General features: G+C 34.0%; 1 long non-coding RNA gene across 1 annotated transcript; it reads left to right on the forward strand.

The window, feature by feature from the left end:
• Positions 1-2,495: 2,495 nt before the first annotated feature.
• On the forward strand, positions 2,496-7,801 carry LOC143054763 (uncharacterized). The gene is made up of 3 exons (XR_012971819.1): positions 2,496-2,615; positions 5,455-5,574; positions 7,653-7,801. It is a non-coding gene; the product is annotated as an uncharacterized LOC143054763 (long non-coding RNA).
• Positions 7,802-9,079: the final 1,278 nt, after the last annotated feature.

Genomic DNA, 9,079 nt, shown 5'->3' on the forward strand with positions numbered 1-9,079 from the left:
TTTGTGTTTTGGTCTATTTTCTTAAACTATAAGCAATAGGTCAACTATATTTGTTGTATGGAAACATTGTTAGCTGTACATGTCTGCCTGGCATATGGTTCAACTGACCTTGACCTCATTTTCATGGTTCACATTAAGTTTATGTGACAGTCGTAATAAAGCTTTATATTTAGGAGTATCAACATAATATCAATGATTAGTAAAGAAGGCGAGACATTTCAGTGTGTGCAGTCTTGTGTTTTTTGTCCATTGATTCACGATTTTTGAACAGCGGTATACTACTGTTGCCTTTATTGAATCTTTTCATAAAGTACCAGAGATATTCAGTTACCTCCTATTAAATACTACTATGATAGCATACTTTTGACTGATTCCAAAAATGCAAAGATCTGTTTTAACTTGAAAAGGGGAGATAATTTGCTCTCCCCTTTTTCTGAAGTAACATCCTGTATAATACAATAACTTTTATTCCACCAATTCTAAAAATATCAGGTTTCTATGAACATTTGCATGGAACATATAAGGGATATCATTTGCTACTCTCAGTTTACACACTATTACTTCTGCTTTCATATGGTTGATAAATCAAGACTAACTTTGTTTTGAACCCAAACATATATGGTTTATTCACTTCAAATCCTGACAATTCAACCGTTTTGGGAGCCTAATATTTATTGCTACTTTTCCATTAATTCAATTCTTTTATTACTTTGAGCAAATGATGCTCATCAGTACAAATATAATATATATGCAAATACAAATTAAATGAAATAATTACAGGAATATGTTGGTTATCTAAGTGTACACATTCCTTAAATTCATAAATCCGTCAAATTCAACTTGACAGCTACACATGTAGACTGCAGAAAAAGTTCACTGTTACGTGACGATCTGATCAGATTTGTTAATACAACATGTTTCAGTATTTTACGATGAACATGTCATTCTGGCAGTGTTTTTTTTTTACCTTGACCTTATTTTCAGAGTTGAATGCCTAGTTGTGTTTTTTTATAAGTGATATGTATATATATTTGGTGTATCATCATTTATGGAATGATTGTAAGGCATGTATCCTCAGACATTGTCCTCAATTTCATTGTTCCTTGTCAATATTGCGTTTTCGTGTTGCGTTTTCGTGGTTTGGTAAGTATCTTGCATACTTTGAGCAATAGGTAAACTTTATTTGGTGTATGGAATGTTTGTAATGTGAACTTTATTTGTGACTTGGTTAATCTGACCTTCACCTCATTTTCTTGGATCATGCATGTTAATGTGATACTGGTAATAAATCTTTTAATGTATTATGGCTATGAACATACATTCATTTAAATCCTGTTTTGTGCAAGATTTTAAGTTCTTAATAGGCCATGAACTTTATTTTCAAAATCAAACCTCCCCCATAAAGACACTTAGTCGTCTCATAAAACTTCAAAAATGGTTGCCATGGAAATCAATTAAACTCAATCTTTATGGCATATCGGAAATGGCTCTCTAACTTCTGTTATCTTTCTTCAAGCATTTGTCTTAATTTTAGGATCAACTGATAAGGGAGATAACGGAATATTGGGTCACGACCTATAACAACTAATTTTTATCATAATAATTCTCGCTTGCCGTGGTTTATTATTTTTGTTTCAATTACTTGTTGAAGTAGGGGCGGTTCCCGTATTTAGATTAAGGGGAGAAGGAATAATCTTTATTGAGCTGCAAACGTATGCATTGCAAACTTAAAGGAGGAAGGGGGGGGGGGGGCACAACCCGGCCTGATTTAGCCTCTGCTCAATATTGAAATTACTTCTCTTCTCGGTAATTTTCGACATGTCAAAAGTGTGCACCACCCCTAAAGAAGACCAATGTCTATTTATTCATATAAGTCTTTACAGTTGAACAATGACCACGATTTATTTTTTAGTTTAAATTGTATTTCATTCAAATAAATTCAATTGGATTAGGCAACAGGCATGTCTATGCAAGCCCTCTCCTTTGCATTGAAAAACAAAACATAGTAAGCGTTGATATTTATAAAGATAAGATAATATGGTTTGGTTGCCAATGAGACAACACTCCACAAGAGACCAAAATGACATCATAGAAATAATTAATACCTATAGGTCACCGTATGGTCTTCAATAATGAACAAAGCCCATAAGAGATCACTTAAGACAAAACTATTCGATTTTTTATGGCAATAAAAGTTGTCTTTAAATACACGTTTAATAAATGAAATAGCTTGCAGTTCGGTATGAGCCAAGGCTCCGTTTTGAAGACCGTACCTTGACCAATAATGGTTTACATTTATAAATTATGACTTTGATGGAGATTTGTCTCATTGGCATTCATACCACATCTTCCTATATCTATTAATAAATGAAAATACGGATTAATTTCCCTGTAGTCTGTTTCTGAACACTAAGTTTGTTTCATTTATAATTCGCCTAACTCGATCTGCTTATATGGAGTCTCCAATAGTTCAGCTAGGTTTCTCTGTATTTCTTGTCACGATATTTAAGATAAGACCATATACACGTATAACTGTAGTGAAAGGATCCCACTTTTGAACTTGATTATAACCATGAAGTGTGTATTAGCTTTTCTTTTCGTTGCTGTTCTTTCAGGTAATGTGACAGTATTTATAAGTATTTTGCTGGGATGCATTTTTCTTGTATGTAATGTAAGTTGTTGAATTTCCGGCTTCAGAGGAGCATCCAGGATTTTTGAAAAGGGGGGGATTAATTTCCGATAATGTCCCCATTAATTATATACATTTTTTTTGGATGATTTTATAATAAAATACATACATATCGTAAAAACTGTGGGATCTATTTTTTTTGCGATTAAAAGGGGGGATGAAGTACGCCTTTTGCACCCCTTAATATGCCACTGTTCATGGATCTAATGTATCAAGTTCTTTTAATAATTACTGAACTTGCAACATTTTCCGTTTGATAATTCATCATCTACAACTTGTAAAGACTCTGGACAATTTAGAGGTTGACATATTATATCGACATTTATTTAACACAGAAGACTGCATCTTTCTCTAGATATCCTTTTCAGTTAAATTGGTGCTTTATTGACACCACTTCTCCCTTGAATTCATTTGAAACTTGGTTTGCATTTTGAAAAGGTGCACTTCATTTTATATTTTTCTATGGTGTTGATTAACAACTTTATTTTTACTATCCTTTACTGCCCCCTCACCCTCATGTTTTGATTTTAACATACTACGAATTGACCTGTTTTTTGTTGCTAGAGTTGTTATGTCTAAAATCCAATGAATTCGTTCAATCACATGTTATAATCTATTTTCACCTTTGCCAAATAAGGTGATATTGTATGATTCCTATTAGAGCTTTCTTACAAATTGACGAAAGGTTCGTACGCTTGACGAATCATACATTAGACTCGTTTTAGGGATCCTTAATTTTGGCATATCTAAATTAGTCATCGAACTTTGAACCATTACGATTACCTTACAGTCAACTTATTAAATTATATCTTTCTTGAGATATAGAGGTTTTCGGGACGTACGATAGGTTAAAATATAACACCACCAGGTGGAAGGAGATAACTCTACAAAGTACCCTAAATATAGGATACTAGTAGTCAGAAAAAACAAATGCCCTAAAAACTAAAAAAAAAAAGTGCTCCCACCCCCTCCATCACTCTTCAAAATTACAATGTTGCATTGTTTAACCTAAGAAATTATCAAAGCAAATACATTGTCCTCTTCCCTTACAGAAAAATAAGAGAAAATAAAAAAAAAAAAAAAAACAAATACCTCCTTGATCATGTTGATTCAAAATTTACAACGCCCAAAATAATAAAATGAAGAAAAACATATGACCTTCATACTATGCCATATGCTGGTGCTCGTTTAATAACTTGTGAATCATCGCCTCTCCCTGGGTAATATTCATTCCCCCCCCCCTTTAATGTGTCTATATGATACACCCGAGTTAGCTGATTACAAATAAAAAAATCTGAATCCAGATTTTCCCTGTACCTTATAGTGTTAAAATTTTGAGAGAGAAAAAAAAACGATTGATTGATAGCGTCGAAAACTAAGAAAAGAAAAAACCATAACCCCCTTTTGAAGTTCAAAGGTTGCTTCCATACTTGTTTTTTTTTATTCTTGTTTTCCCATTTTAAACTTGTTTAACAGTGTGAACTTTGTAAGTTAAACGTTCATATAAAACTGAATTTGCAATTAAAGTTATAGTTTCACATGTGTCGCCTGCGATCACAAGAGTTACATAACCTTCATAACATTAATAGAAAAAAACTTGATCACAAAATCTGTTTTTTTCTAGATTTATTTCACATTACTTCTTCTAAACATTGTAGCATCATTGTTTTGCAAATCTCGAAATTCCACGTTGACAATTTGATGATATACTTGTATTATAAAAAATTAAAAATAAATGTGAATCTTGTCGTTAAATTTAGACTAACGTACTTCAATAATGAACCGCGGTTTACGTAAGTAACGTATCGGACGTAAGTGTATTTGACACTATTTTTCTTTATTTTCTTATATTAAAAGTATATATCATTTACGATATGCTTATTTTTGAAAAATAAATTTGATTTAGAAATGAATGCTGTTTTATCGGATAAAACAAAGACTTGAAATTGTTATTTTGGAAATGTAATGCGTGTTCCCTTTACGTTGGTTCGTATCTTTCGTCAATCTGTATATGTAAGAAAGCTCTATTGAGACCACTATCAACCAGAGTTCACATGACGTGGATATTAGCAAGTATTACTGTAGGACATTTCAACGATAAGATAACTGTACAGTAAGCTATAGAAGGCGCCGACACGAAAAGTCATCATGGTGAAAGAAATAAAATAAGAAAAACTAGCGGAATAATCTATAACAATATAATTAACGAAAAAACAAATATGACAAGACAGGAACCAATGACAACCAAAATCAGATGCGTATTTAAGGGGTGGGACAGGGTGACCGTGCAGTGGCGGATTCAGAAATTTTCATAAGTGGGGGCCCACTGACTGACCTAAGAGGGGGCCCGCTCCAGTCACGCTTCAGTGATTCCCTTTATAAGCAACCAATTTTTTTCCCAAAAAGGGGGGGCCCGGGCCCCCTGCCCCCCCCTTAAATCCGCCTCTGCCGTGTCCCACGTACTTTTGTGGGAAAAGTTTGATTGCTTATTCATTTCATTTTAACGAAGCACTGCAGCATGACTGTATCGACCATCCTGATTATCCATTGAAATGTCTCCCACTGAACTAAACTAACACTAATCAATTTATTTAACGTTAATGGCTTTTTCAAGTCAGAACACAAATTGCAATTGAAGATTTAAACACCTGTTTTTACCATTTTTATATTTGTTTGTATAGTGGTGTATGGAGAGAGATGTCAAGTATAGCAAGTGACTGTACATTGTAATACTTATATTTTTATATTAATTTTTGTTTGTATAGTGGTGTATGGAGAGAGATGTCAAATAGCAAGTGACTGTACATTGGAATCATGCGGAAACGGTGCAATGGTGGAATGCAACGACGAAGACCTGTGTACCTGTCGCGACGCAACAGCAACCAGTATGTTTTTTTATAACTTTTTCATTCGGTTTTGTAAACTGCAGGTTCTCTCTTGTTTTCTGAAGTAATTTGCCACACTGTTGAAGAACATTTATCTATTAATTACACAGGACATAAATCCCAGTAAATCCCAAACGCTACTTCACTTATATATTTAACTTTCGGAGTTGTCTTTCTTTTACTTGAAAAATACTTTAAAAAAAGAATATGAACAGCATATATTTCTTCTGAATAAAACTATTGGTACACAATGGTAATAACAAAATTGTTTTGTAACAGGTTTGAATAATAATATTCATTTCAATGGTAAACAACACACATTATGCAAAGCCTTAAAATATGTCATAATTGTTTTTTTAATGACAGTCACTTGTACATGTTGTATGACAAATTGAAACTTCAAATACAATATATTTATTCTTAAGAACAAATCCAATAGTAGAACATTAATGTGTACCAATACTGCATTAATTTACCATATACAATACAGGTTTCACCTTCACGAAGCGGCTCATTATCATAATTTCCATTGTTTCCTGTTACGGCCTGTGCCGATTATTCTGGGTACGATTTACAAATAAAAATTATTTCAGTTCTTTACTTTAAATTGTGATAAACAGAGGGGTTCCTTCATTTCTTTATCCTTTGATTTCAAGAAGTTTCTATATGCAGTTTGTCAAGCAGCAGACAGGAAGCGCCAAAGAAAGCCTTATAACAGACGACGAGAGCACGATCATGTTGCCCACCTTAAGATGGTACCTAACACTACAGGGAGATAACTCTGTTAAATCAGCTAAACGTTTTAGATACATTGTGTTGGCTAGAAATTTTCTTTCTTTTGTAAAAAGATTAAAACTGGAACACTGTGTCCTCTGTTGGCATGTAGACTAAATTAAAACTCCATAATTACGACTTCAAGGGTTCACTCACTCACGAATATTAAGCTTTTCAATGAAGTGAAGGTGTTAGGTACCACATTAAGCCTGTTTCATCGTGTTACAGAACTGAAAGACGCGTCTTTCAAACGTAAAAACTACATTTTCAATCAAGAATGTCAAAGCTTGCATCTTTTTTCTCTTTAATTTATTTTCTTGCTTATTATTCTCTTTACTTAATTTAATTTAACATTCCATTAGTATGTATTCCTTAATTTTGTAGCCCATTCTTATATATTCTATATTATTTGTTTGGCAATTTTTTTCTAATACTGGCCCATTACTCTTCATTTTTTAAACCGCCTCACCCAGTCCATCATACATTGGTTTTTTTTTATACCCGATTTATGGGCATTATGTTTTTAGTTCTATGCGTCCTTTCGTCCGTCCGTTCGTTCGTCCGTTCGTCCTTCTCCAGGTTAAAGTTTTTGGTCGAAGTAGTTTTTGATGAAGTTGAGGTTCAATCAACTTGAAACTTAGTAAGCATGTTCCCTTTGATATTATCTTTGTAATTAGAAATTTTATCCCATTTTCACGGTCCACTGAACATAGAAAATGATAATGCGGACGGAGCATCCGTGTACTTGAGACACATTCTTGTTGTATATATAGTTGATCATATATCGGTATGTCTTTCTTCAATACAATCATTTTCGTTTTGAATCCTCTACAGATTTCATTTGTGTTTGTTTGTAGTTTTCCCCGTTTGTTTGATTGTATTGGGAGAGACGGGTATAAGAGTTAGTTCATCCTTTTGACGAAATCTTTACTAGTATCCGCCACTGTAAGAACGAGTAAAAAATAAATGTTGCCCACTACGAACAAATTAACCGCTTCAAACTGTACTAGATTCAATTTTGTAAAATTAACGTCATGTCATTGGTCGAATATCAATTTTTAAGAGATTACCAACCAATGGCAACGGTTTTAGTTCCTGAATTCAAAGGACTGTGGTAAATTCAATGTTGGTAAAACGAACGTCATGCCATTGGTCAAATATCATTTTTAAAGAGATGATCAGCCAATCGGAACGGTTTTGGTGCTTTCTTTTGACATTATTACCAATAATGCTTCAGATTCGGACTGGGAATGGCGAATTATCAATATCCGTTCTATAACTTTCGTTCATTTCTTTTCTTTCAGCCTGCCATACAGAGAAAGACTGTGACCACCATGGGCCATGCCATGAACATGGTCACGGACACCACGCCTCGTGGCATTGCTTTGACGGAGCATGCAGATGTATCTAAGCACCGAATTGAGTGATTGAAATAAACATATCATTTTCTCTGTGTTAAAAGTTTTTCTTGGTAGCAACACAGTACATCGTTGAATTTATTAAAAAAAAAAGATCGCTTACTAACTATACACACGAATAAAAAAGTACATCATACAACTATTATTACAAAATTGTATATAATATTTTCTTTCAAATGCTTGTATCTAAAAATTCCTTTCCAAGTAACATATGAGTCATACTGGTTTTTTTTTGTTTTATTTCTGTCGGAGCATACCAGCGAGCTAGTTCAAGCTAAAACTTATCTGTTCTTTTGTAATATTTTTAATGTATTATAAAATTGAAAATGGGAATAGGGAATACACAATATATGTCAAAAAGACAACAACCCTTCAACGTCTTCAACGCAGCGAGAAAATTCCGCAACCGGTGGTGGGCTCCTTAATACAAATGTTCAGTAAAAATTGACGTCATACTAAAGTCCGTTATCTCACGATATGACATCAACATGTTTCCGTCCTGGTATCCATGTAACACTCGCAACTGGACAATACACTTGGGTTATTTTCTGCTGTTTGACACATACCCGGTTTCCAATCTCAATTTTAGATGTACCACTGGACATTACACATCAATTAAATGCACTTTGCGGTTATGTGTTATCAAATCAACAGGTTTTGGCCCTGGTGTCTATGTAATAAACACCACTGAACAGTAAACATCAATACGCCTTAGTGTTCACATGGAATAAAAGTCAATATTTTTTCGTTCTGATATCCATACAATATTCACCACTGGACATTACACATCATTACGCCTTAGAAGTCACATTGCAACAAATCAACATGTTTTGTCCTACATGTATTATCGATGTAATAATCACCACTGGACATTACACATCACTACGCCTTAAAAGTCATATCATATCAAATCAACATGTTTCCGTCCTGGTCTCTACGTATATTCCCCACTGGACATCACGAGGCTTTAAATCAACAGGACATTGTTCTGATATTCATGTAATGTTTACCACTGGACATTACCAAGCAATACGTCTTAGTGCATGGTCACATGGAATATTACCCGCATGTTTTCGTCCTGCTGCCATTGCTATATACACCACTGGTCATTGCGATCAATACGCCTAAGTGGTCATTGTTATCAAATCACCATGTTTTGTTCTTCTATTCGTTCAATTTTCAGCACGGGACATTACAGACCGAAACACTTTAGTGATCATTTGGTATATTACCAACATGTTTTGTCCTGCTACCCATGTTATAAACGCCACTGGACATTACACACCAATACACTTTAGTGGTCAAATGGTATA

This window comes from Mytilus galloprovincialis, chromosome 12 (genome assembly GCF_965363235.1).
Source record: "Mytilus galloprovincialis chromosome 12, xbMytGall1.hap1.1, whole genome shotgun sequence".
Taxonomy (NCBI): Eukaryota; Metazoa; Mollusca; class Bivalvia; order Mytilida; family Mytilidae; genus Mytilus; species Mytilus galloprovincialis.